This window comes from Arachis hypogaea, chromosome 10 (assembly GCF_003086295.3).
Source record: "Arachis hypogaea cultivar Tifrunner chromosome 10, arahy.Tifrunner.gnm2.J5K5, whole genome shotgun sequence".
Taxonomy (NCBI): Eukaryota; Viridiplantae; Streptophyta; class Magnoliopsida; order Fabales; family Fabaceae; genus Arachis; species Arachis hypogaea.
Window position 1 is genome coordinate 101,203,724 of NC_092045.1, and position 15,177 is coordinate 101,218,900.

The window sequence follows — 15,177 nt, forward strand, 5'->3', positions numbered from 1 at the left end:
TATCATAAAACAAAAGCCACAAACTACAAGAAATTCGAATGCAAACTTCAGCAATTCATTTTCATTGTTTACTCTTTATTAGGGCTCTGTTATTCGAAGTAACTTACGAGAACGAAGAAAGTGAAGAGAAGTTGTAATTTGTAAAGCTTTTTCTTTTTTATTCTAATTTAATAAATTCAATTATTTAATACTTAATTTTCACTAAGTCGTCAAAAGTGTCATGTCACACAATGCACAGAGCCATTATGGCAAATAAGGCGTTACTTGATAGCCATTATTGCCGAAAAAGTTACTCGGGTGACAAAAGAAAATGATCAATAGAATTTGATATTGGTGTGTACACATAACTTACTAAAAAAAGTAAAATGTATATCTAACTACTCTATGAAAATTCATGTGTACTTTTGTCTATGTTTCCATATATTTACTCATAAGTAAATATATCATACTATCATAGTAAGTTAGGATCTCTTTGTAAATAATTTAGACAACTCCAATTAATGGAGCTTTCTACAAGTGTTCTATCAAATATTTTGTCATGTATGTATATAGTTCGAAAAGAGAAATGTTAGGGGCTATTAAAATTTATTATTTTTGGCCATTATTTAGCTATCAACGTAATTCTTTTAGTCTACTAATTCAACAACATACTTTATCCTATATTTTTAAATATTAATAATTAATTATTGACAAAAAATAATAAATTTTGAGACTTATATTGTAAAATTGTGTGATATGCTCTAATATTTTAGTGCATGTGAGTTTTACATTGTTATGAGATATTTTTTACTTTTTAAAAAGTATAAAATGTCACCTACGTTTTATGGCTAAAATTTTTATATATGAATAATTTTAATGTGAAATACAAAAATATTTGATTATTTTAGTGTTTTATACGATTGTGATGACGTTTTGTAAAAAAAAAAAGTATTATTTTAATTGTAAAAACACAAAATGTTAGTGATGTCTTGTAAATAGTCATAGCAATGTTTAATACATAGCTTAGTTCATTATGAAGGATTTCACACCTAATAATACAATATAAAAAAGGAAAAAATTGACGTTTTGTGTGTACAAATATTTTAAAATTTGTTAAATACAAAATGGACGGTGCCTTTTTTATTAAAAAAATAATTAAAATCTATTTTTTTTTTTACAAAACGGCAGGGCCGTTTTCATGTGATATTTTTTTTTAAATTCAAAGAAAAAAAAACGTCAATGACGTTTTGAGGATTTTTTATTTTTTTATTTGTTTAAAAATCTAAAACCTAACAGTACATATTAATAATTAATTAATAATTTAATTTTATTATTAAAAACTAAATTCACTACAAGTATAAATTAACTAAAAAAATATAAATTAATAATAATTAAAACTTTTAATATTTTACGTAAACATAAAAAAATTCTAAAAATAAACTCTAACATTAAATAATAATCAAGATTAATAATTTTTAGTAAAATAATTATAATTATAATTTTTATTTTAAATAATTGTAATTTTAGTTTTATTTTACTAAAAATTATTAGCCTTGATTATTATTTAATGGCTGAGGTTTAATTTTAGAATTTTTTTATGCTTGCATAAAATATTTGAAGTTTCAATTATTATTTTATATTTTTTAGTTAATTTATACTTGTAGTTAATTTAGTTTTTAATAATAAAACTGAATTATTATTAATTATTAATATGTACTGTTAGGTTTTAGCTTTTTTTTAAATAAAAAAATCAAAAAAAAAATTTAAATAAAAAAATCAAAAGAGAAAATATAGAGAGCCAATAGAAAAAAACTTTTAAATCGTCATTGACGTTTTCCTTCTTTGAATTTCAAAAAAAAAAATTACATGAAAACGGCCCTGCCGTTTTGTGAAGAGAAAGTTTTTTGTTTTATTTTTTTAAATAATAACGGCACTGCCGTTTTATATTTAATGAATTTAAAAAATAATTTTATACACAAAATATAAATGACATTTTGTACCTTTTAAAAGTAAAAACTATCCTATAACGATATAAAAATCACGTATACCAATAAAATATTAAAATACATCACACAATTTATTATAATACCAAAAATATATTAGCAAAATTTTAATAACCCTCTAACCTTTCTCTTTGAAAATACAACACACAGAACTGACAGAAGTTCCTTGCAAACTTCTGTCAATATGACCTTTGGTACTTCATCCAAGTCATTTGATAATTTCATTGAACTTCTTTAGGAAGTTTGTTTAATGAAGTTAATTCAACAAGCATAAATAGATAAAATTTGCCAAACTCATGAGTGGGATTAATTTTCATTGTCACATAGACGTTATTGTCGATTTGTCATCGTCATTTTCAGGCCCATAGAGAGAATTAGCCAGCATTCAACCCTTGGAAAAAAGGAAAGCAGGCCGCCAATTGAATTTTAAGGAAATATTTAAACAAAGATTTAATTATTTTTAATAATTTTTATAATTTTATTAAATTTTTAATTAAATTTTTATATTTTTTAATTAAATTTTTATATTATTTTTAATTTTATAATTAGATATTTTTTGTGTTAAAAATATTAAAATTAATAAAATATTCTTTTTAAAAAATTATAGTTTAGTTTAGTTAAATATTATAGCAAATATTTAGTTTAGTTATTAATTATAATTATTTTTAATTTGTAAAAAAATATTTTGTTAATTTATACGCTAACAAAGATTTAATTACAAAATTAAAAGTAATAAAAAAATTCAATTGAAACAAATATAAAAATTTAATTATAAATTTAGTGAAATTATATAAACCAACTGAGTAATTAAATCTTAAATAAACTAAAAATTATTTGAGTAAATAAACGTATTAGCAAGGTTTTGAAAATCGAATCGGTCATCGAACTATTATAGTCATTGGTTTATTGGTCCAACCATAATTCAATTAGAAAAATTGTTTTATAATAAAATAATAAATAAATTATAAATAAACATCCTAAAATATAATTATAGTCTATATAAATCTTAAATTATCTTTTAAATTTGAAACACTACATAAAATGTCATCAAACAAAGTTATATAATCTTATCAAAATACAAACTCAAAGTTAAATAGTAAACGAGACAAGAGAATGTCTTGAAACCAAAAAGTTATAATAACTTTAATAAGGAGATGATTGAGAACCTTATATGATAAACATATTCATGTGAACGGTGGTCACTTTATAATAATAAATTAAAGACATTACACATCATTCTAGCAACAAAATTCTGATTCCAACAAGATACACTGAATCATATATGTACAGTTCAATACAAAGCTTATTTATTTATAAAAACTAAAAACACTATCAATAGAGGACAACAACATGATCAAATGGTAAAAGGGACAAAGTCTTTGACAATTGTTACAGGACAAATTACATTTGTATTTTGTAGTTACATAATTTGTAACACTTTCCAGCAATACCCTGCAATCAACATGTTTATCAGTAACTAGTTCTCATTGAAAACAAAACAGTGTCAAGCATGAAGGTTTTCAATAAATAATAAAGTTAGTACCTCTGAATGGCACCCAAGCCTCTGCTATCCATTACCAAGTAGTCAAGTTTTAAGTCCTCAACAACTTCACAAACTTTAATGTCAAGAACAATCAACAACAAAAACTAAAAAATAGTAATAAATAATCACTCTAAAAAAACAACAGTAGCAACAAAACAACACAAAATCAATAATTTCACATTCAGAAATCAAGAACGATTAGTAACCAAAAAAAATAGCAGCAACAGCATAACAACACAAAATCAATGATTTCACATTCAAAAATCTAGAACAATCAACAACAATAACACACAAAACAGCAACATAGAAAAACCAAAGTTAATCAATAATCACATTACATTCAATAATCAATAATCAGTAAATTAAAATAACAAAATCACAACACATACAAAATAGCAGCATAGAAAAACCAAACAGAAAAATAAATTTAACACATCAGAAATTACCAAAACATACAAAGAAATTAAAAGAAGAAAGCTACGAACCCTAAGATAGAGGACGCGGCGTGACTGAAGGTCGCAGACAACAAGGACCGCGGAGAGTAGAATGGCTGATAAGCAGACAACGACGCACCTGAGAAGCACATGATGTCTTGACTGAGAGGAGGAGGAAACAATGACGCTTGCGATGATTCTTCCTCTATGTGAGCGCGACGGCGAGCGGCGAGACGATGGCGAGCGGGGAGACGACGGCGACACGACAACGAGCAGCTCCAACCCTCAACTAGAGAAGCCACGGGAGGATGGGGACGACGTGCCAAACTACAAGAGAGGGGCTGGGTTCAGGACAAAGGGAAGGAGGAGGCCGCGGAGGTGCCGACAACAACGGACGGAGCCGACAAAACCCTAACTTTTTGTTAAAATTTAGAACCCAAATTTTTGAACTTTGAAACTTTGCTTTTCTGATTCTGAATGAGTCACGAAGGGGGTGTTGGGGGAAGGGGGGTGGGTGATGCGTTATGCATTGGGCTTTTTTGAAAAAATAAAATCCCCAAAACAACGTCCTTTATAAGAATCGGTCGGTTTTTGATACCGGCCAGTTCAACAATTTTCAAACAGTTTTTAATTTGACAATTTTAAATACTAAATCGGACCGTTTTTATCTCCGATCTCGATTCGACCGACCGATCTGATCCGATTTTCAAAACCATGCATATTAGTGAGAAGAAATGCCTTTTTAATTCGTGAAAAAGCTTCATACGCATTTTAGAGATAAGTTTCATTTACTCATGTTAAATATCTCGTGTGATATGACGAGTATTATTTGGCCTTATCAATGAACAAATATCAGGGGCAGTTGTCAGTATATTTTAGATAGAATAAATTATTATTTATAGTCACAATTTTTTATGATATAAAATTATTTTTTATTTTTTATATATAAATTTATCAATATTTTAAATATTTATAAATAAAAATAATAGTGTATTCTTTCAAATTTTATATTTGTTTGATAGGTATAACTTTTTTGTATTTAATAATTATATGTTAAAAAAATATATAATTAAAAAATCATATGTTATGTTTGATAATGTTTTTATTAGAACTTATGACTTTTGATTTTAGATATTGAGAAATTATATACTATGTTTACTATTTTGTTGATGAGTTTCAATTTTTTATTTTTCATGATTATGCATGAATTAAAATTAGTTATATTTAATGTTTTGCATTGTTTATGGTTTATTATTTTTTGTTATTATTAAGTTTTAAATAAAATATTATTAGTTTAATGAGATCAAAATAACGATTTTAATTAACATTTTAAATGAGCAAAAACTACTATTTTAATATGGAAAAATTGACATTTTAACTGCTATTTCAAATGAGAAAAAAATTTATTTTAATTCGATAAAAACAATAGTTAAAATTGCCATTTTGTAAAATAATATGCTAGTTTAATTTAGTAAAAATAGTGATTGTAAAAAACTCTCATTTTATCTAGATATAATGATAATTTTAATCGTTATTTTAAACATTTTAAAAGCTGTCATTTTAAGTTTTTAACTATAAGAATTATAGCAGTTTTTAGAATAACGCTTCAAATTGCAATATTTTTTAAAAATGTTATTTTAAGATATAATGATAGTTAAAATCATCGTAATTACAAAAAAAGAATGATTATAAAAACTATTTTTTTTTAGTGAAAATTGATACTTCCAAAAACACACAAATTTTTTTTTAGAAAGGAAGTATTTAGTAGTCTACTTTCTTATGATAAAAGCAATTTTTTTTACTCTAACCTATATATAATAAAAATATAAAAGAGAGTTAGTGTAAAAATTTTCGTTCTTAATTAAAATATCTTTAATTATATATAATTTATAAATAATTATTTTGTTAATTCTAAGAGTTGAAATTATGACCATTTAATTTTAATATGACATGTTTATTATCTAAATTAATTAATAATTTGGTTAAGTACTTTTTTCGTCCCTAATGTCTGAGACCAAAATCAAAATCGTCCTTGATCTCTTTTTTTATTATTAAAATCATCCTCAACGTTACAAAACGCTATAAATCGTCCTTTTTTACTTCAATTTGATTTTTTTTACCAAATTACCATTAATAATTAATAAAAAAATAAAAATAATATTAAAAAACAAAAAAACCCTCCCCCCGTATCTCTTCACTTTCTTCACTCCCCATCCCCTTCCTCATATCGCTTTCTTCGAAACCCCCAACCCTAATTCTTTTTTTCTCCCTTTTTGTCGTCCTACTATCTCCGCTCCCACCTCCTTCGCCACCTTCTTCTCCCCCTCCATCACTAACCTCAACCATTCCTCCATTGGCGTTGGCCTCACCTTCCTCAGCCACCCACAACGACCACTTTTTCGGCGATCCCGACCCCTCGTTATCCCTCAACGACAACCATGTCGGCATCAACCTCAACGACGTCGTTTCAACTCTGGCCACCGATTTCTGTCTCTTACTCTAGTGGTTTCAGCTCTGGCCGCCGCCATCACGTCGTTCTCCATCACCGTCGTTCCTATTCTCAGCCACAGCTGTGACAATGCCAGCAGCAGTAGCTTCCCACACATCGTTCCTCCTCTTTCCCTCAACCGGGACGGCAACAGATGACAACAACACCACCCCTCTTTTGAGTTCTCTATTTTTATCTTCGTTCTTCCTTTTTTATTTTTTTTTTATTTTTGAAGAACATAAACATTATTTCTTTCTTTTTTATTTTTTTAATTTTTGTTGTTGCTGATTTTGGATCTGAAATTGTGATTGATGATTATTGAATTATTGTTTAATCTGAAATTTTTGTTGATTTATTTTGTGGATGTTGCTGTTGATTTATTTTGGGACTGTTGTTGTTGCTGAAAGAAATGTGTTGGGAGTAATGAGTGGGTGATAATAATTTAGGGTGATGAACGTGTAATAGAGAGAAAGAAGGAGTTTTGGTTATGATGGCAATATTGATGGTTATGGTGGTAGTGGTGATGGTGGTGAGGAAAGGGAGAGAGAGGAGATGCGAATGGATGATGATGATGTGAAGTTAATGGTGAGAGTGTGGATATTTTTTTATTATTTTTGTTTAAGGGTAACATTGTCCAAAAAATATTGTTTATGGACAAAAGGACGATTTTATAATGTTTTTGTAACGTTGAGGATGATTTTAATAACAAAAAAAGGTTGGAGACGATTTTGATTTTGACCTCAGATCTTAGAGACGAAAAAAGTACTTAACCCTTTATCATTATTATCTATACATAATTTTAAAAAAGTAAATTAATATGTTAATGTACTAGTTAGCATAAAAGCGATGTTAATTACATTCAAAATAGACACAAAATCAATTTTGAAATTTCGATTGTAATTCAACCATACACTATATATTTTGATTCTCCAACATATTATTTCTGTTAAAAAAGAAAAAAAAATCAAGCTGGCACAGAAAATGCCAACAGAAGGAAGGGTTGATTTCATGTATTCAACAACTAGATTCAACAAAGCCTGTGTTCCTACATTGCCTACATAAAACGACGCATAACAAAATCAATTTAATTCATAAAGATCAGAAAAATTTCTTAATAAAAAATTATAAATCTATAAAAACAAAAGAAAATTTGTTATTATAATTGTTATAAATATCATTTGTCCTAGCAATTATCTAATAGTCACAAGAAGTTTAAGAAAGTCCAAGCACAATTTAGAGAAAAAGAGAATTGCATCACAAGATCAACGCACTTCGATCTAGGCTATATGGTATATGAAGTTGTAGAACATGTTTCTAACTCAACATTCAACAAATTTGTAGTTACATACGATATGATATCAACTGAAGTTGAATGACAGTGCTTATTATTCGAGTTAAAAGGGATATTAACATATTGTGCCGTCATTCTCTGAGCGCGTTAAGTTTTGAGTGAGTAAATAAAGTGTCACCAAGATATATATTGGGACGATGGAGCAAGAACGTAAAGAAGAGGCACACACATATCAAGAACAGCCACGACGAGCCTCTGTTGGAGCCAAGAAGCAAGAGATTTGACGATTTGATGTTTCGGTCACAAAATATTTGTAAATTTGCATCAGAATCTGAGGAGTTGAGTGTGATTCTACACCGCATTTATGATAATGCTATAGTTGAGATGCAAGAATACAAAGCCAAAAACAAAGGAAAATATTTGTTGTCTCACAAAGATACTTTCTTGGAAGATATTAATGAGTTTCAAAGCCCTCCACACATAAGAACAAGAGGACATTCCAAAAATAGACTGTGATAAAAAAAATTAATCTTTGTTGACTGAACTAAATTAATATATGACAAATAAAACAAAAAAATTTTACACAAATTTTTAAAAAAGCTCTTATTTGAAAAAAAAATTATCATGCTAGGTTTACATCAAATTCAGCCACTAAAATACGCTATTAGAGTAAAATATATATTGAAATACAAAATACATATTAAAAATGAGTTAAACTATACATGTATTTATATATATAATACATATTTGTATACAAATATATAGCGACTGATTTTAGTAGTGAATTTTGGTGCGTAAATAGCATTTATAAAAAATATCTTCATACGAAAACAAGAGAAAATGATAAATTGATCCATGACTTTTTGGTCTGTAGAAATTTAAGTCCCTGAGAATTTGAAAATACATTTAAGTCCCTCACTTCTTTAAAATCTAGACACATCGATCCCAGGATCTAATTGTCCCATTTTAAAAACTCTTCCACGTGGACATTCGTATTGGCCAGGTTAATATAATGAGAGTCAGGTTTGATTTTTTTGTTAAGTCTGAGAAACTCAAATAAATAGTAGGGATCAATGTGTCCAGATTTTGAGAAGGTTAAAGATTTAAATGTATTTTCAAATCCTCTGAGACTTAAATGTCTGCGGACTAAAAAGTCAAGGACCTCTTTGTCCTTTTCTCCAAAAACAATTACCGAAAATTTCAAAGAAGTTCTCGTCACCTTCATTGCCTCTTCGTCTTCCTCAAGTCAACATCATTGTGGCTCGTCCACTGTCCCCTCATTTGATTAACGAATCTCTTTGTCTCTGTCAATATCATCAGACTCAAACATTTGCTATGGTGAACAATAAAGGTTTAGATTTTTTTGGCACTGTGATAGTGTTAGTTGGGTGATTATCCTGGTAGATTGTGATTCTGATACTTGCATTTAACTTTTCTGAATATTTTCTGTTCATTCATTTTTTTTGTGGTTGTGTTCTAGGATTTAGGATTTCTTTTATTACCATTGTACTAATTTCTTGTGGTGTTATTCTAGTTTGCAAAGTTAGATGCATGTGTTAGCGTAGTTAACTGTTAGTTATTATGGCTGTAAATATGCATTTTTTTTAAATAAGTGATTGTTTAACATTTTTGAAAATTGGAAATTACTGTAATGGTGAACTTTGGCATATTTTGTTGCATTTTTTCAGATGAGTGATCGACTGAGGCTCATTTTTCACCATGGAGGGAGGTTCGAGACCCAAGCTTCTAATAGCAGAGTTGTGTACACATCAAGCCGCACCGATGAATGGGTGTTTTTGCCATAACTGGTTATTACAAAGAGTAGGGCTATGATAAAGCTGATGCTTGTTGGTACTTGGACCATAAAAAATTTTAGAGTACGGTTTGAGAAGGTTGAAGTTGGATCAGGATCTAAGGGACATGGTTAGTCTCTGCCACTAAAATGGTAATATCATCTATATCTATTTTGAACATGGTCCCTCTGTCCTTGAGTTTATAATATATGAAATTGTCTGATAATGATGACTATGTTGGTGGAGGAGGTGACAAGGATGGCAATGCCTCAGGTTTAGAGTAACACAATTGTGTTAAGAAAACTAACATAATTCTAAGCCAATTGTGTGATCTTATTGAGCAAGAGACTCCAACACTACCTAGTGAGCCAATTGTGCAACCGAATACCAACTTATATGGACCCACACCACAACCCACATTAAAGCTCACACTAAAGCCCACATTAAAACCCATTATCAGCATGCCCTTATCACAGCCAAATCCCATTGCTCCCAAAAAAAAATTCCATCACCCCCAAGCCATTATCTTAACCAAATCCGATTACACCTACTCTCCCATCTCAGAAAAAAACCAACACAAAAACAACACAAAATGTTAAGAGAAATTACACAACGAAAACAAAAAAAAAATTGGTGGCTTCAAGTTTAAAACTTCTGAAGGTTCTCTATGGCCTAGAGAATGTGGTAGGTTGAATCTATGGCTACTTTTAAATTTGAGCTCTTTCATTTCAAACTTGATTTTTTTTAATGTTGTTGTTGAGTCTGCAATGTTGATTATACAAGATATAATTTTGTTTTGTCTCTTAACAATTAAATAAGAATAGAGCAAACACATTACTTGTGAGTATACTGAGATGTTGTGACTTCTGCTGGATTGATTATGCAGGAGACAATTTCATTTTGTCTCTCATCGAATAAAACAAAAAACAGAACAGAGAAGAGAAAATGACACAGCCATATAATCTGGTTCAACCACCTTGTGCAATGTAGCCTACATCTAGTTTTTACCATAAACGTGGTAAAATTTTCACTATCTTTCACAAGGATTACAAACACCAATTTTTCTTGGATTCTATCCAATCCTATCTGGGACAAACCAAACTTCTACCCAATCTTGATTTGGCTAAGTTCACTTCCTAAACTTTCAACCACTAAGTGCTCACCCATATGAATACAAAACAGAAATACAAACAAAAGAGTTTGAAATAATTTAGTGGCTTTTATTAAGATTGCTCTCTTTGCCTTTTCTCTCAATGGCTTTTACTGATACCTCACTGATAAATCGGCATTTTATGGTATTTATCTGCTTTAAATGAGTGAAACTTGTCGACCTTTTTCATGTTTATTCATTGAAACAGTATAGTTTTGTGAATTTCACCTAATTATGCTTAATGATTAAAAACATGTTTTTTATGTTCTTAAATGGCTAAATTTAATTCACTTTAATTCCATTCGATGCCTTGATGTGTTTGTTGAGTGATTTCAGGCTTAGGAGACAAGGATGACTTGAAGAAGTAAAGAAAAAACATGCAAAAGTGGAGAATTCATGAAGAAATGAAGTTTGAAGTTCCTTATGGTCATGCGTACACATGAATCCCAAGTTGCACGTACGCATCTTTTGCATGAATCTCAAGTTGTGCATACGCATGGTAGATATATACGCATGACTGTCACCACGTGATTTTCTTAAGTAAACATGTGGATTGCGATTTCAGGGTTTTTTTGGGCCTAAACCAACTCATTTTTGAAGCATTTGATACTGAATTCAAGGAAGATCAAAAGCGGGGTTCATTAGTATAGTTTAGAGCATGTTTTAGGTTAGATTTCTACAGAGAGAAACTCTCTTTTCTCTCTAGAATTTAGGATTTTAAGTTTAATTTTCCCCTTAGTTTAGGTTTTAATTCTTGTTTTAGGATAGATTTACTTACATTTTCTTAATTTTCCTAGTTTTGCTTGTTAGTTTCTCTAATTTTGGTTAATTTTGATTTATGAACTCTCTTGTTAATTTGATTTTCTTTAATACAATTTGATCTTTTATGTTTTATTGATGCCTGTTTGAGTTATTGTTATTATTTTCTTACATTTGGTAGTTTTAGATTTTATTATTCTTGCAATTTATTATGCTTTTCTTTCATGCACACCAAGTATTTGATAAAATAATTGGTATAGTTTTAGAGTAGAATATTAGCACCCTTGGCTTGGAATTAGAAAATTAGGCGACCTTGAGTCATTAATGTCAAATTTGGATTGATAATCTAGAGTTGTTAGTTAATCTTATCTCCATTGATTCTAATCGTTTGCTAATTTAATTAGTAAATTGATTAGGACTTATGGATTAGGGTTAACTATGCCTATTTGACTTTCTCCTGATGTTGGAAATCACAAATTAGGATTACTCTTGATAATTGTTATGTTATGATTAACGACAAGGATAGAAAATCTTGATTCTCAATCCTAGCCAAGATGTCTTTTTAGCATTTATATTTCTTTGATTGCTTTTATACTTTCTTGTCATTTAATTTCTTGTCAATTGTTTTCAAACCCTTTTTTCTCATAACCGATAATACGCACACCTAACTCAATTCCTTTTGAAAGACGACCCGAGATTTAATACTCTCGGTTTTTATTGGTTTATATTCGTGACAAATAAATTAAACTTTAATAGGGTTATTTGTCGGTTTGGAACTACGCTTGCAACGAGATTCGAGTTTTGTAAATTGTGAATTTCTAAACCAGTATCTAGCCTTCCATCAAGTTTTTGGCACCATTGTCGGGAAAATGCAATGTATGCTTGTTATTGGTTATTGTTCATATGTGAATATTATGTGAATATTGTGAATAGTTTGCTTTCTTGTGGTTGTTTGCTTGTTTCTTTTTAGGAGTTCTTTTTCTTTGTTTTCTTATTAGCTTTTGTTTTCATTTTTTTCACTATGAATTCTCATTCTTTTGGTTTCAAATTTGGTTGTAATTATGTTGCAAGAGATGCAAACTTCAATGATGGTTCACACTATAGGATTGGAAATCAATCTAGGGAAGAGCCGCATTCTTGTGGACGATCTTCATGGTATCCATATCAACTTCCTCCGTCGTACAATAATGGCAATCTACACCATAATGCACACTAATCCAATGGTTATGATGAGCCTTCTTAAGATTTTCAACCTCAACCACCATACATCCATGAACCACATCCTCAACATTGTTCTTAAATACCTTACTCACAAGCCCCATCATACCACCAAAATTCTCCATATGATCCAAATTCCTATCCACCGCCATATCACCAACCATATGTGTAACACCCTACCATACAGAGTCTTATGCTTAAGTCATAATTCAGAGATGGCAAGGTATTACGACCTCTAAAATAAAAATTTAGTACATATAGTAGTATGAATGATTGATTATAACTAGGAGCCTTTGTAGAAAAAGGGGTAAACAAAAACCATCGCAACTCAAAGCGCAACACTCCGATCGATAACGGAACGAACAAGGATAACCAACGCGTGATTATATATATACAAAGGAGTGTCAAAAACAGGAATATCAAGACTCAAGATCCGGCTGCGAAGATAACCGATCCGAGCATAACAATATATACATATGATATAATAAGGAAAACCCCAAAGGAAACCCAAAGGGACACAAGTACATAAAACCTATTCTCCAAAATCTCCCATAAGAGGAGTCATCACAGTTTGTATTATTTCATGGAGATAAAAGTATCTAAGCAAAACATATAAACCAAAACATAGTCCCGAGAACAAAGGATCTTCGCAAATCTAGAAGTCTCCAGCATGCCTCAGCGGGAAACCTCACGTCCTGCATCTGAAAACCACAAAATCCGCATGGGTGAGAACCAGAGGTCCCCAGCATGGTAACAGGTTCCACATATATAATACATAATAATGGAGGAAAGCCAAAGGCAATCCTAGAACTTCCTCCAGATAATATTAAAGCTTATAAACAAGCTAAACCATAAAGGGCATCTGACTAAAGATTCTTCAGTCTAACTAATACTTCCCTTTCCAATTCCTTCAGACCTCCCAACCACCAGCAGGAGTATAATATAGCAAACACAGTTATACCAAGCAAGAAATATACAATTAGGAACAAGTAAGGCATTTAGACAATTAGCAAGTAATATGCAGTCAAATAGGCAATCTCAAACAATTCATATAGTATGCATATGATGAATGCCTGTCCCTAGTGGCTGATGATATCATCTGTCGGTTATAGAGCCAACCCGACAAGTCCTGGTAGCTAACCCTTGGACTGTCCCTCTGTCATGCATCCCCAACTCGAGTTATACTCATCATAAACTTGATCATAATCATGATCTATATCCATCACCTTCACTGGTGAATATTTACGGGGGCGAGCTCATCCGGGTCTTTCACAGTGCCCGGCCACACTTATGACATAGGGTCAAAAGAGAATCAAGTCTCAACCTGGAGCACGTGGTGGCTAGCCACTGCTACTACCCAGGGAAACTCGTATCTCCGATAGTGGAAGTGCAAATCACAATTATCAATAATTCAGCATAAACATGCATGAATTCTCATCCATGGATCAACATCCATATCAGCCATTCCGGCTCACGGTTAAATCCATAACCAGCCAATATTCATAGCATACACAGCTATTCCGGCTCACGGTTCAATCCAGAACCAGCCAATTCATAAACAATTACGGCCCTTCGGCCAATGGCATAACAAGCACTTCCACCACCATCCTCCACATCTCACATAATCATCAATGATCCTCATTGATTATTCATTTTCCCCTTGCTTCACTCGCAAGTTACCTCATTCACTAGCCCTTCTCTCATAGCTAGGCATATCATAATGATTTAAGATATAAGTGGTGAGATCGGAGGCTTAGAAGTATGAAATTTGGCTTTTAAAACTCAAAAATCAACTTTGGGATGAAAACAGGTCCGCGCGTACGCGCACTCCACGCGCACGCGTGGATGGCCTCAAAAACTTCATCGACGCGCAAGCGTCATGCACGCTAACGCGTGGTTTAAACATTTGCCAATCGACGCGTACGCGTCAACCACGCGTACGCGTGGGTGTCCTCGTGCCCCAGGCACAACACTGGCACCGTTCTGGCATAACTCTCGGGAAAATGGCTGGGCATTGGGTGCAGCACCATCGGCGCGCCCGCGCACATCACGCCCACGCGTGGATGGCATTTTCGGGAAGAACGGCGCGCACGCGCCAAGTGCGCCCACGCGCAAGGGGTCATTCTGCTAAAAATTTTCTAAGTTAAAAGCTGCAGAATTCACCAATTTAAACCCCAATCTTCCAACGGACATAACTTTCTCATTTTAAATCATTTTTCACCCGTTCTTCGAACGGCATGGACATCCCGGATCCAATTTCATTTCTAAATAAATTTGGCACAAAACAGAGATCCGTAGTCCAAGTTATGTCCCACCAAAGTATGCCCAAAAACCATATTTTTCATAAAAACCTCAAAGTGCCATTTTCAAAACAAGCCATATCCAACTCTTTTCAAAATCAATCAAAACATGCCATTTTCATCCCTTTTCTTTGAAATCAATCAAAATATATCAATTTCAACATCAAGCCTCCTCAACTCACACATTGAGACTTTACCACATTTTACAAAATCACTATC

At 31.3% G+C, this 15,177-nt stretch overlaps 1 long non-coding RNA gene across 1 annotated transcript; it reads right to left on the reverse strand.

Annotated features, from left to right (window-relative positions):
* Positions 1 to 3,218: 3,218 nt before the first annotated feature.
* LOC112716154 (uncharacterized) lies at positions 3,219 to 3,674 on the reverse strand. The gene is made up of 2 exons (XR_003160192.3): positions 3,526 to 3,674; positions 3,219 to 3,434 (listed from the first exon to the last, which is right to left on the reverse strand). It is a non-coding gene; the product is annotated as an uncharacterized lncRNA (long non-coding RNA).
* Between the last annotated feature and the right edge of the window lie 11,503 nt (positions 3,675 to 15,177).